The 14721-nt window shown below is 32.9% G+C and overlaps 1 protein-coding gene across 1 annotated transcript in view; it reads left to right on the plus strand.

The window, feature by feature from the left end:
• LOC149544792 (uncharacterized) overlaps nt 1-1448 on the plus strand; it is an 84346-nt gene extending 82898 nt beyond the window's left edge. The window contains exon 4 of the mRNA XM_089795366.1: nt 591-1448. The gene's annotated coding sequence lies outside the window, so the exon portion shown is untranslated. The remainder of the gene's footprint in view (nt 1-590) is intronic.
• Nucleotides 1449-14721: the final 13273 nt, after the last annotated feature.

Genomic DNA, 14721 nt, shown 5'->3' on the forward strand with positions numbered 1-14721 from the left:
CATTAGTAGTAATTTCTATGATATGATTGTGACTGGCCAAGTTTCTCTGTCAAATCAACTTCTTGTCCATTACCAATCAGGTATGAGACTTAACTGTAGTCTTTAGATTAAATGTGTGAAATTATTCTCTTACATATACGGTCACATTTCTTGAATCCTTCTCCATCTCCTCTTTATATTTGAATACAAGGTTTATTCCATTTAATCCATTTGAGTCTTGAAGAAATTTGTCATTGCTGGTCCTCTTTTATTTGCTTGAAAGAATTGGACATGAGTTTGTTGCAAGCTCGACTTGAAATTGCCATATTTATCCTATGGTAAGGTATTATGATATTATCCTACCATGAATATGGAAACAATAGCAAAGGTATTTCACATTGGCTAGCACATAGCCAAGGAGCCAAATATTAAAAAATATTAGTTTCTACTGATCTGCAAGGTACAAAAGTAATAAAAAATGATTGTCTTTGATTTCTTATTCCTTCTGTTTGGTTTTCTTAGATAAAAGGGAGAGAAGGGTAGAGGAGGGTATGCATTTGTTTTGCAGGTGGTTGGTTACTAAAATGTGGACAAATGCTTTCATTGTGCAGGTGATAGAGCTTGAGGCAAATGGAAAATGAGAATTAAAAGTGCTTAACCATCCCATGTCAGCCAATTGTGTACAATCATCTTCGTTCCAGCAGTCAGAATTTGAGAAGAGATGGAGATAAACTGTGGGATATCAGTCCCCTTATTGTCTCCCTAGTAATATTTTGATGTTTACTAATATTTAAAAAAAATATACAAACTGGAACAGAATCTGTAACTTGTAATATGAATGTCGATTACATCCGTGAAGCTGAAAATTTCATCAAAACCCTCAAGTAACCCTATACTACACTTGGATCTGATTTGCAATCAATATGACAGCAGCAGCAGTATTGATATTATTCAGTTCCAGTGGGCCAATGGTTATGGTACTGGTATGGAAGCTGGAAACAAGTTTTCAGTGTTGAAATTTTCCTGGATTAACTCAGAAGTGGGTGAATGATGGATTAATGTAATATGGTTGCCGATGGAGACCTCAAAATGAAATCTCAGCACTCAAGTGGGTGAAGAATGGAATGTATGCTATATGGCTACTGATAGAGACCTCCAAATGAATTCTCAGCACTTCAAATTTAGGTACAGCACTGTAATTGTCTGATACTGCTGGTACATCACCTCGGGTTATTAACATAATTTTTTCATCTTGACTTGACATTAGTATTAGAGCACAAAAGTGCTATGAATAAATTTAGCAACAAAGAGGAGAGATTGCCTGAGTCTTAAATACACTTGTTACAATAGCAGGAATTGATGGCTTTCTCAGAAGACTTGTGTCTTACAAATGTTAGTGTACCTTACAAACTATTGAAATGTCAAACAAATAATGTGCCAGGTGCTAATATTTTTTGTGGTTCATAAAATTTATGTGGTCAAAGGTCACATTGGGTTTGAGTTTGATTTCCAATGTCAAACACTTGGTTCAGATTTAAGAATACACCTATCAAACAAGCCTAGAAGGCATGCCATTGACATGTTGCGAACTAGTTATGTTTCAGTTAAAAGACAGGTCTGAAGGGTTTTTGATTTTTGTCATATCTTTGGTGCCAGCTGAACTGACTATGAAGCTTTGCACCTTGTTACAATGCAATTTTTGTAGAGACTGGTCATGTCTTTCTTAGTTCCCTTTAAAGAAAATTTATTTGAGCCTCATTCCAAATATGCTGCTTAACCCAAAACTGAACCAGAATTTTTTTCCTAGTTTCATGAAAAGACATGGAATGAGTTGAGTGCCCAAATACCAAGGTCTAAGGCTAAGGCTAATCCTCAAATGTTGGCTTAAAGAATAAGAATCCTACATTTCAAACTACCTGTCAGGGATAGGCGGAAATGCATGATGATTCAACCAATCAAATGTGCTGAAATGTATGACGATTCAACCAATCGAATGTCCTTTTTATCAACATCATGACTCTTAAATACACTTTTTTGGGATTGGAAGGCTATTGCCAATAATTTCCCTGTGATTTTTAATCATGTTTTGAGTTGGAAAGCTGAAATTTTGGGTTATTGTATTCAGAATAATGTGGTGGCGGATTCTTTGAGGCATATTGAATTACTCAATATCTGGAAAGGCAGATGTTTGGCTGTGTTTCCTAGTCATTTAGCTCATCAAAAAGTAGAAATGCTATAGCGTTAACACGTTTCTATTTGTCTCACTTTTCAATTGCGGGGCGTCACCACATATCAAGCTTTTGAGCAACCTTCTTTTGGGTAAGATCAAACTCCAATTACTTAAACCACGCAAAGAAGATGCCATCTGTTCTAGACAACTGAAAAGTCTTTCAAGTTATGTTGTAATTTGTCTTGCTGTTTAGATTTGAACAACTCTTTCTGTAGGCCTTTAGTATCTGTTGTTTTAGTTTGGTGACTAATTAGTTTCTTTAGACAGATTTTTAGTGATGTGGTACATTCTTCTTGTTTGAATGTTTAAAAATATCCCTCTTTTGTAATATTTTTCCCGCATTATTTCAATACAAAAAAACTCCTTTAGATCATCCATAATCTACCATACCTGACTTATCAACTATAACGGACTTATGTAATGGATTTGGAGTGCATGCACACTGTCTTGTATAGGAATTATTGGAACCTCTAAAGGAAATTTCTAAATATATAAGTTGTAGTTTCATAAAGTGGTATCGAGTTCCAGCATTAAATATTGTTTCAGCTTCACCGACCTTTTCATTTCAATTTTCAGACATTTAATGAATTGTAAAAGTTCCTTTTTAATTGCAAATGGTTTGTCAACTTAGGGAGGTGTTCGATGAGATTTATTGTTCTTCCTATTTTTCAAGATTTTTTTTTGGCTAGTATTTCCCCAATTCAGTGATTCTTAAAAGAAAGGACAATAGGATCTTCAAATACTCGTAATTATTTTTGATTAGGTAAGGCCATAGTGCAGTGAAAGAAATGTTCAAAACTTCTACTTGTTATGCTCTCTGTACCTATACCAATATTTTGTTCAGCAAAATGTGTGTCCCCCTTTTTTTGCTTTCCCTTCCTTTCCCTTTTGTCTTTTTCTGTTTTGCTTTGTTCTTCTTATGGTGCTTATGTGTTCAGGTCTTCGGGTCGTTGATAAATTATATTAATTGATAAATGTATTTGTAATTTAGTATGCGACGAGAGAGTAGACGAGGATGTGCAAAGAGATATGAAAGGAATTTGCAATTGAGGCATAGATATGATGTGCTTTATTTTTACTTTAATGGAACTAAACCTGGTATATTGAAGATGATATTATCTATTTCATGATTTTTGGATTGTTGTCCATTTAATTTCTATAAGGCAACGATCCTCCTTTGGGTTGTAGCCTTTTTTTTTCTGTATTTAAGCAAATTAGCTCTAGGAAGTGTTCTTGGATGCATGCACATTCCTATTCTAATGGTTCATTATGCAGGTTCCATCCCCACCGTGGTTTTTCCCCTAATAAGGTTTTCCACACAAATATTATTTGTGTTGTGGATCTATGCTTTATTTTTATTATTTAGATATATAGTTTAAGATTACATGTCGTTTAAGTTTTGGAAGATAGACACAACTGATTCATCGCCCCCTCTCAGTTGTGTGTGTTACCTTATTTCTATCAATTGGTGTTAGAGATATTTCTTCTTTGGGAAGCTTAATAGGTTGAGGAGATTTGGGATTCCAAAATTTAATGACAGTTCAAGAGTCGGTGGAGCTAAGTATCTTATTTGGAAAGGTCAAATGAAGACTCATTTGAGATGCATTAGTTAACATTATTGGAAATTGGCAAAGAATGTATACAATCCTCCTGCAAGTCTTGCTACTGCTCCTCCTGACTAGAAGAATAAAGATAAATGCAACATTAGAGCTAATTAAGCATAGTTGAGTGCCCTATCAGACTCAGAGTATACAAATGCTATGGAATTGGAGATTGATAATGAGATCGAGACAAAGTTTCATACCTTGCACGAAGGTAACCCTCATGTTAAGACGGCTGAGTTGAAAACCCTGAAAGGATATTTGAGTCCTTAAGGATGAGTTAAGATGAGAATGTTACTTCTTACTTTCAGAATGTGAAAAGAGATTATTTGCAGAGTCAAACGTGCTAGTAGAACTGCAAATTAAAATTAACCATGTGTGGAGTTTTATTAACATGAATACATTCCATCCCCCGCTTGGGAGCTCTGTGTTCTGCCACTTGTTGGCTTAACACAGGTTCTGGTTGTTGCCTTTATTAATGCAAAGCTTGGTCTGAGGTGAAGCTAGCACGTTGATGTACCACGTCCTGCCTTTGAGACTACCTTTTTATGCGTCCCATTACGACGAGCTCTTTCTTTGAGATCATACAAAGTTTTCAAATTGGCACACTTTCAGAGGAACCTCCACTTACTTAGGCAAGGTGGTAGTGATCTATTTCCATATGCAGATTAAGATTTACTCATATTTTTGAGGCAGTAATATGACCTTGTTCCCAAGCCGCGTGCAAGGAATTTTTTGCACACCATTAGTTCCTGCTTCTGATTATGGTTTGCAGGTACTTCTTCACCTATAAATGGAGGGCTTTTGTATATACAGAGGGAGAAATGAGATGGAGAGGGGGATTTTCATTGTTCTACAAAAAAAACTATAGACAATTTTATAACTATAGACAATTTTATAACTAAAACATTAGAACAAATTTTTCCCTCAATATAATTTGAGCAATAACACGGTGCCTAGAAGTAGAAATAATAATATTAAAAAAAATTATACCTTTTTTCATTAAAATTTTTTTAGAATTTTTAAGTTATAATAATTTCAATAATTTAAAAATAGTTTTATATATTTAAAATTAAATAGTAATACCATTTATATTAAACTTATTTATTCATATTTAAATAAATGTATATGATTTTATATAAATATGATTTTAATTTTCTTTTATAGAATATTATAATTTTGTGTACAAGTCCAAAATAGTTTCAAAGATTTCTAAGTGTTAAAATATGTAAATTCCTAAGTATAAGGCAGTATAAGGCGATAATGAGGGTCATTGTGTGAGAGGATATAAAAAGTAAAAATTATATGTCAACATTCATAAATAGACATATAAGAATCTAAGTGAACAAACCAATTAAAACAGATTTTTTTAAAAGAAAAATATGAAGTTTACTTAGCTCTCAGCAAGTACTAGTAAGTGTAATTTGCTATAAAATTAATAAGCCTAATAATTTAACCAATAATAAATGTGATTTTAATTTTGGCAAAAAAATAAAATTGATTTTAATAGTTGTAGAAAATCATCAAAATTTGTATTAATAGGATAAAAGCATTGTCAAGATTTTAAAATATATTTTTTACTTCTAATTAATTATTTTATCTTTTAAAATATAAAATTTACGCCAAATATTTTTCACTCTTAATTGAAATAGATTTATAAATATAGTTAAAAAAAATATTTTATAACATTTTTATTTATATATTTATATAAATATAAACATATTAATTAAAATAACTTTATTTTTTCTTATTAAATAAAATATATTTATTCATTTTAATTCTTTTAACAAAATCACATTTTCACAATCCATTTAAATGTAATTTCTATTTCAAATTTAATAATTTCTTTATTGATACTATATAATAATTAATTTCTATTCTGTGACAAAAATAATAAATTAAAATATTAATATATGAATTCAAACATTTAAAACACTTAAAAAAAATAATAATAAAAAGTGTTACCTTGTAATTTTTACTTAGATGAAATCATTTAATAAAAGATGGATTTATTTTTTCTAAAGTTTAGTTGGCAGGGAAGGACATGTCAAATAAGACATAAGTAAGGACATGGCAGAATTGGACAGAAGAGAAGTTGGGCATGCCTTTCTATGGTGCAAATAAGTTGCATCGTAGTCGGTGCCAACAAACACAAGGTTGCAGCTATTGAAGAAATCAAACAATGACTACTATGACAAGTTGATTTCTTTTGAGATGAATAAATTTGGTGATGCCCTTTCTAAAGTTGAATATGAATTTAAAGATACTATTTCTAAGGATAAGCAAAGATATGACCCTAGAGAAAGTTCATGAAAGTATGGATCTAATTATACAAAGGAATGGGAGAAGTTGTAAGAAGAGAGAAATATTGAAGAACTTGAAGCCCTTATAGCCAAGAGATTTCCTAAAGGTGTTGGTATGTATGAAGGAAAGTTTCCTTTGAAATATTCTTCTTGTAATAAGATTGGTCATTTTGCTTCAATGCATCTTGAAAGAGTTCCAAAGCATTAGCCTAGGAAATTTTCTCCTAGATATTAGAAGAAAGATTTCTATTCTACTAATAAAGGTGTGATAGATGATTAATTTGATAAAGGTGGTTCAAATTTTAGTGTATTGATACAGTCATAGATGGAGGGGCCTCAATGAGCTCTACCCAAGTATGTAACAAGAGTAAACACAATGAAACACAAACAATGAAAATAGAGAACAATGCTAGATCCACCTTTATTCCATAGGAAATCAAATTACACATAGTCGGGAACATAGATGCCTTCATATATGCCATGGCAATATGCCTAAAAGATTTGAGAGAGTAGTTTTGAATACAATCCTCCCATATCTTACTACTGCTAGATTATTACTACCATATAGACCATTACATTACAAATATAGGCTTAACAATATGTAGGTCGACCTTGAGATCAATTATATTCCCCAAGAATGGGAAATGTATTACAACAAATAGCTTTGGTTCCAAATCATAAGAAACTTATGACATAACCTATTTGAGAGCTTGCAATTCTAGATTTAAGTCCTCATATGATTTAATAACATAGTTGCCCCATTGAAGATCACAAGATGTAGATCTCCATCACAAACCCAATTTCCACAATAAGGTCCAAGAACATGCTACATGAGAGAGCAATTCATAAATTGAGCAACATATTTCCAAATGAGCTACCAATCTAGGAACATGATCCAAAATAGGTCTTGAATATACCCCATTCATTGCAATTGCCAACTTGACAATATGAAGAGACATTGGATTGATCTTCGAGACTGTACAAACTGGAAGAATAACACAAATTGGAAACATAATATTTTTGGTTGATGTAAGATTGCTTCAAACCTAAGAAGCTCCTATGTCAAACACCCTAGGTTGATAATGATTTGAGTCTTTCACTTTGATTCCTAAGAAGAATCAAAATGATCCAACCCAACTTGAGAAATCCATGAAGATTACTCAATTGGTCTATTATTCCACTTGGTAAAATACTCTTTATCTCTTTTACTCTTTCTAGCTTTTCTATTCAATATTTTTTCTATCATGTCTAGCTTCTTCTTAGGATATTGTTGCTTCACATGTGAATCATCATCTAAATTCCAATCAACTTCATGATACTCATACAAATCTACAATGTTGAATATAGGTGAAATATCCACATCATTAGGTAACTCCACTTCATTTCTTAAAATGAACCATAAATTCATCTTCTACTAAAAAATCTTGATGTCCTAGTCCTACCAGCCTTCTCCTTATACTTCTAATTCATACTTTCCAAATGATGCTTAACTTTCTTATGTACCAACGTCATAAAATTCACAAATTGCTTTTCTTCACCACTCCTTTTTCCCTCTTTCTTAAGATCCCTTAACTATAGAACTCCCTTCAAACTTAGTAACTACTTCAAATGGTGTCTTTCTTGTGCTTCTATTCACCAAACTATTATATGCAAACTCTTCTTGCACCAAAACTAAATAATAATAACTAGACTTATCACCAAACAAACTCCTCAAAACATTTCCTAAACTTTCATTCACAACCTTTGTTTGTCCTTCATTTTGTGGATGAAAATTAGAGCTAAACTTCAAATTAGCATTCAGCTTCTTCCAAAGTGTCCTCCAGAAATACCCTACAAACTTGCTACCCCTATCTAAAACTACACTCCTCGATAATCCATGTAATCTTACAACATCCTTAAAGAATAAGTGAGTTACATGTATTACATTTGATATCTTCTTACAAGGAATTAAATGTGACATTTTAATAAATCTATCCACCATCTCAAATATAGAATCATTACCTCTTTGTGTCTTTGTTAATCCCAAAATAAAATTCATGTCCTCCCAAGGTCTACTAGGTACAAGGAATGGTGTGCAGAGACATATTTTGACTACTACCCTTAGAAAATTGAATTTTTTTTGACTTTGAATGAATTTCCTTACATCCTTATAAATTAGTGGCTAGTAATACCTCTCACTTACCAAACTTACTGTCTTGTCAATACCAAAATGTCCTACGATTCCTCCACCATGTTTCTTCTTAATCATATTATCTCTCATTAATCCTCTATGTATGCATAAGTAAACTCCTTTGAACAACATATCATCTTGAACAAATTAATCCAACCACTTTCTTCAATAAGCTACAATAGGTTCCTTACAAGCTTTCGATGATTTTGCAAAATTAAGATCCGTCTCATACAAGGTCTTCCCCAAGCATTTCGACTCTCATCTATGCCAGTAAATTCTTCCTTCTCAATGCATAAAATACTTTGTTTGAATTTCCACTCCCATGCTTCAACACAAAAGTACAACTCTACAAGAACTCAACTCATCTTATATGTTGTTGATTTAACTTTCCTTGACTACTGAAATACTACAATGCATTATTATTAGTATACAACTCAAATTACTTATGCAACAAGTAATGTCTCCACTTCTTTAAAGCTTGAACTATGACGTACAAATCTTTATCATAAACCAAATATTTCATTTTTGCATCGCTCAAAATTATACTATAAAAACAAATAGATCCACCTTCTTGAATATATATAACCTTTAATTATGTTCTCACTTTTATCACAATTCACTTGATATACCTTGTTAAAATATGGTAAACCCAATACTAGTTGTTCAAAAACTTCTTGATTCAATTAAAAAAAATTTGATCTATTCTATGCATCTATTTGAAATCCTTTCGATCACCTCATATAATCTGTCATAGGATTAGAAATTGAATTAAAGGTTCTTCTAAAATTCCAGTAAAAACTAGCTAATCCATGAAATGATATTACTTCCCTAACATTCTTTGGGGTAGGCCATTCTAGGATTGATTTAGCTTTCTCATTATCCATCTTCAAACCTTCAACTTCAATCACAAATCCAATATACACTATCTCTTCTTTCATGAAATAATATTTCTTGATATTGATTAACAAATTCTCTTCTTTCAATCTTTGCAACACTTGTGTCAAATGCAATAAATGCTCCCCCTCACCCCTACTAAAACTTATAATACCATCTAGGTACACAATAAAAAATTTACCCAAGAATTTCTTCAATAGTTCATTCATCAATCTCATAAAATTACTAGGTGCATTAGTTAAACCAAAAGGAATAACCAACCATGCATACAAACTCTCATAATTCTTAAATGTAGTCTTCCATTCATCACTCTCTATGATTATGATATGATTGTAAGCACTCATCAAAACAATCTCATTAGAGTACTTCAATCTACTCAAATAATATATACCGTATCGTAATCTTGTTGATAGTTGTGGAATTAATACACATTCTCCATTCTCCACTCTTCTTAGGTGCCAATACTATAGGTACTGCAAAATGACTCAACTTTTCTTTGATAAAATATTTCCTCAGTAAATCTTGATTTCTTATTCAATTCATCATTCTCTGCAAGCGTCATCTTATGTGGTGCTTTGTTTGGTAAGATTTCTCCCAGAATTAGATCCATACAATGACTGGTACTCCTAACAAGGGGTAATCCTTCAGGTTCATTACCTAAAATGATGTACTCAAATTATGTCAACAACTATTTTATCTCCTAAGATTGTTCATCGATTATTCTAATATCTAGTTTCTCAAGAATCAAAGCATAAAATATTCACTCTTCATACCATCCAAGAATTTTCTTCTTTCAACCAAGAAAACTCGTATTATTGTATACTTGTCATTATTAGGATCTTGTACCAAAGGTAATAATACTTTCTTCATCCTATTTTCTATTATGGTATACATATTCAATCTACCATCATGCATTACTTGTGTATCATACTATCAAGGTCTACCCAACACGATATGACAAAAATCCTTCGACATAATATCACAAAGAGCTTCATCAACATAAGATCCAAATTTTAATTTCACTACGTATTTCTCTCTTACGAGTACTTTATGATCATCATTTATCCATGCAATCTGATATGGCTTTAGATGTTTCATCCTTTGTAACTACAACTTCTATCCAATTCTTCTGATGCTAGGTTATCTGAACTCCCACTATCAGTGATAACTTTGCAACACTTTCCTAGAACTATACATATTTCTTTAAATACAATCTTCTTCAATGTCAGTTCTTGATTAGGTTCCACATTACATAGTTCTCTTCTAACCATTAGGACTTCTCCATCTCCCGCTTGATTCATAGAGTCATGACTCTCCTTCCATAAATGCATTCCTACTACTTCTACTAGTCTTCTTGCTTGAATTTCTTCACGTGCACTTAAATTATCTATGAATGTCTTCTCCACATTTGGGAACAAGTTCCCTTAAGAAAAATCCTATCCTCTCTTATGTAGTTATTACCTCTAGTGTAAAATCTTCCTCTTCGTTGGTATGACCTTTCTTCTTTCCATTCTAATTTTCCTTTCCCTAGATGTGAATAAGATCTTCCCCCTCTAGTAAATTTCCCACCCCTTCTAGATCTTCCACCTCTTCCTATTTGTCTATGTTCCTACCAAATTTTTAATTTATCCTCAACCTTTAGAGAGAATTAAATGCTTCCTCAATTCTTTCTATCTTAATCAAACCACTTTATTCCTAGATAGATATCCTCAAATTATTTAAGCATCTTATAATTATTCAACCTTATAATTTGTATGTCCATATCTGATATCTAACCAAAAAAATTCTTTGGTATACACATTTATAGTTATTTCTTTCTACTTTAAAATTTACATCTTCCTCAACAAACTAACTTGATACTTACTAGGTAAGAATTTACCTTTCAATTTATTCACCATTCTTGTCCTATGATATGATATTTTCCTTTCGTCTCCTTTTTCTATCTATTTGTAAATGTTTCCACTGTAATGGTGCATACCCTTTCAACTTAATGCTACAATTTTGCACCTTCTTATTTGCATTTATACTTTCATACTTGATGCAGGAGCATCTTGGGTGTAAGGGCAATCTTGCATCACCTAAAAATATTTTATTTTTAGCCTTTTCTATTTTAATAAGGATTTGTAGATAGGGTGATTACTATTTATGGGAACTTGCTATTTTTAGTAAGTTTGTCATATGAGCTCAGAATGTTCTCATTTTCTACAGGAAGGTTCATTTTAGAAATATAAGCCTACCATAAAAATCTCATTGCTTCGACTTAAGTATCATAGAAGTTATTATAGATTTTCGGTGGAAAAAATTCTAGAAAAATCTTTAGGCTCACTGTTGGAGGCCTTAGAGTGCCCGAATGGGGTACAAAAACTCAATGGAAGGGTGTTAGCACAATTTGAAGCCTGTAGATCAAAAGCTAGCATTTCCAAAAAGTGGTTATAATAGCCAATCAGAGCAATGGTTTGTGAGTTGTGGCTTTTGGAAGTTGGGCTACCGAAATTTTAAAAATAATTTATCAAAGATGAATTTGGCCGAATCTATGTGTATTGTTAGGGTCTGTCAGCCCTAGGTATTAAGTTTGAGCAACTAGAACCTTCCCGGACAACATAAAATTGCCTATTTAAGAAAGACCTAAACATTGTCTAGGACAACTCAGGGTGATAATTCACAACATTGTCTTGCAAATTACTGTAATGAAGACACACATTTGGGTTAGCATATTATAATTGAGAATTCTATAATACCGCATTTGCGGTAATAATAAGAAGTCCATATTTTGTTTCTCGCATTTGCTATTGTTTCTTTATTTTTGTTATGAGTTTATGGTATTAAGGGGAGTCCCCTGCATCAAGTGGTATCAGAGCTAGAGTTCTTGAGTGTGTGGATAGATCACCAATTGTGAGGTAGTTTGCACCAGGACCATGGTTTGGGCTAAGCGTATAGACAAATCATCGATTGTGAGGCAGTTTGCACTAGGGTTTTAGTAGAAGCGTGAAAATGCCTCCACAAAGAGGGCATGACAGAAGAGCTATAAGGGTTACAATTGAGGGTTTCCAAGCCCTCCAAAGGAAAATGCAAGCATTAGAAGAACAAATGTGAAGAGGAATAAATCTTCCTGTAAGAGATGAAAGCGAGGATGAGGATGTAGTAGAAGAGAATGCCAAAGCAAAGGTAGTTCTAAATCCAGAGGAAGAGAGGCTTTTGAGGGCCATCTCCAAGATTGGAAAAAGACCTAAGTTTGAGTTTCCCATATTTTCAAGAAATCTTAACCTAGAAGAGCTGATCGATTAGATCAATGAACTAGAGGAGTACTTTGAGTATGAAGATATTGAGGATTCAGATAGGGTCATTTGGGAAGGCAAAATTGAAGGGACATGCAAAGATCTGGTGGCAAGAAGTTTAGTTATAGTGAAATAGAAAGGGAAAGGAAAAAATCACCTGATGGGATTGAATGATAGCTAAAATGAAGCAACAATTCATTACTATGGATTATGAGCTTGATCTATTAAAGAAGATGCAAGGAATGAAGCAAGCAAGCAAATCTGTTCAAGAGTATACCAAAGAGTTCTACCGAGTTCTCATTAGAACCGGCCATGTAGAAGCTAATAAGGAGAAATTCGCCCATTATCTTAATGGGTTAAGGCCAAGCATTTAGGATGAGCTAAGCCTAGTTCGAATGAGCAGTATTGAGGAGGCATAACAGTTTGCCCTAAGAGTTGAGGAGAAACTGAGCAAGAAGTTTGACAATAAGAATAATGGAAGAGGTTGTGGTGGAAGATCTGGTGGATGATCTTATGGAGGCCGTAATGATGATAAGAAGAAAAGGGATGAGGCTGTAAGTAGTAACCAAAACCAAAGGGGAAATAATTCCAATCATTTCAATGATCAGAACAATAGAGATCAGAGAGGAAGAGGCAAAGGACAAGGATCTCGAAGAGGAGGCGTTCATGGAAAATGTTTTCACTGTGGGGAAGAAGGGCATAAAGCATTTGAATGTACCCAACACCAAGGAAGGATAGTGTTGGCTCCTGATTTAACAGTTTTGAAAATGACCAAGAAATCAGACCAATGCATCTAAGGCTACCAAATTCCTATGACGGATACACTTGACTGCAATCTTGGACCAACTATAAGGAATAACTCTTTCTTTCAAATTCTCAAGGTTTGTCTACCATTCAGATTCAATACAGTCCCCAGTAGAGTCACCATTTTGTTGCCTCTTGATTTAATAGTTTTGAAAATGACCAAGAAACTAGACCAATGCATCTAAGGCTAGCAAATTCCTATGCCATATACACTCGACTTCAATCTTGGGCCCACTATAAGGCATAACTCCTTCTTCACTTCAAGCTCTGCAAGACTGTAATGAACCCAAATTGGGGGTCCATCATTTTTCTACAGATGATTTTTATGATTTCTATCTAATTCCCTATGATCTTGACACTTGAAATTACATGAAACTATTACACCATGTAATTTATCTTAATCAAATACAGTATAGAACTAGTATTAATTATCAATGACACTATTATATTTGATGTGATATTTTTTCATACATTGACAACAAGATTGGGTATGTGTTGTGGGACAAACTATAGTCTTAAGTGGCAATGCAAAATAAGGACATCAATGTTAGTCAACTTGATGTGAAATCTTGAACTAGTTATGAACCTTATATCAAAAAAAATTAAGAATGAGATTTGTAGTACATTGTAATGACCCTTTTTGGGACATTAGGGTTTCTTACTGTAAATATGTTTTCTCCCGGGTCCTTCCATTTGTAATTACTTTTTAGGGGTCATTCGTTTGTGACTTTTACTTTAATTTGTATCCCCTTTTTCCATATCTTTTCTCTAATTGCTAACCTGTTCGCTGGACCATGGACTTCAACATTTATCCTTATTTCATTTTAATGTTTATCCTTGTTTAGAATGTTTCATTTTGTTTATTACATCAGGTCATTATCAAGGATATCACCTTAGGACATATATCGATTGCTTCTCCTCCTTATAATATTAATATTGATTATCGATGCCTTAACTTGATTTTGTGTGATGGTTTTTCAAACAACTCCCAACAATATTGCCTTTGATGTTGAATTTCTTATAGTAGGACTTCAACGCTGAGACTGGAAAATATATAGCTACCATCAATACTTTTCGAGGAATGATTTGACTTTGTATGCCAACCATATATGCATCTCATGTACCATACTTGGTTGGACTTGTATTGTGTAGTTTCCTTCCTATTTTTTATTCTAAATTTTCCTCCAAAATGATGGTACCTTCCATTTGACATTATATGTGTTCGCAATTCTCTCTTGCATATATTTCACTCAATGTGTGTAATGCATCCTTTGTCTTATGTGTCTCAAGTGCTACCTGCAAATCTAGGATGATAATGTATAATAATTTTAATTATTTAATTGTAAGTCTACTCCTGATGCTATTAATTATTTTGGACATAAATATCTACAATTTGCTCGATACATGTATTCTCATGCTTCTATTGTGTTTGACTTTGAAGAAGAGCTAAATATCTCCATTGCTT

The sequence above is a fragment of the Cupressus sempervirens genome, chromosome 8 (assembly GCF_028749045.1).
Source record: "Cupressus sempervirens isolate cs-2001-9-10 chromosome 8, ASM2874904v1, whole genome shotgun sequence".
Classification (NCBI taxonomy): domain Eukaryota; kingdom Viridiplantae; phylum Streptophyta; class Pinopsida; order Cupressales; family Cupressaceae; genus Cupressus; species Cupressus sempervirens.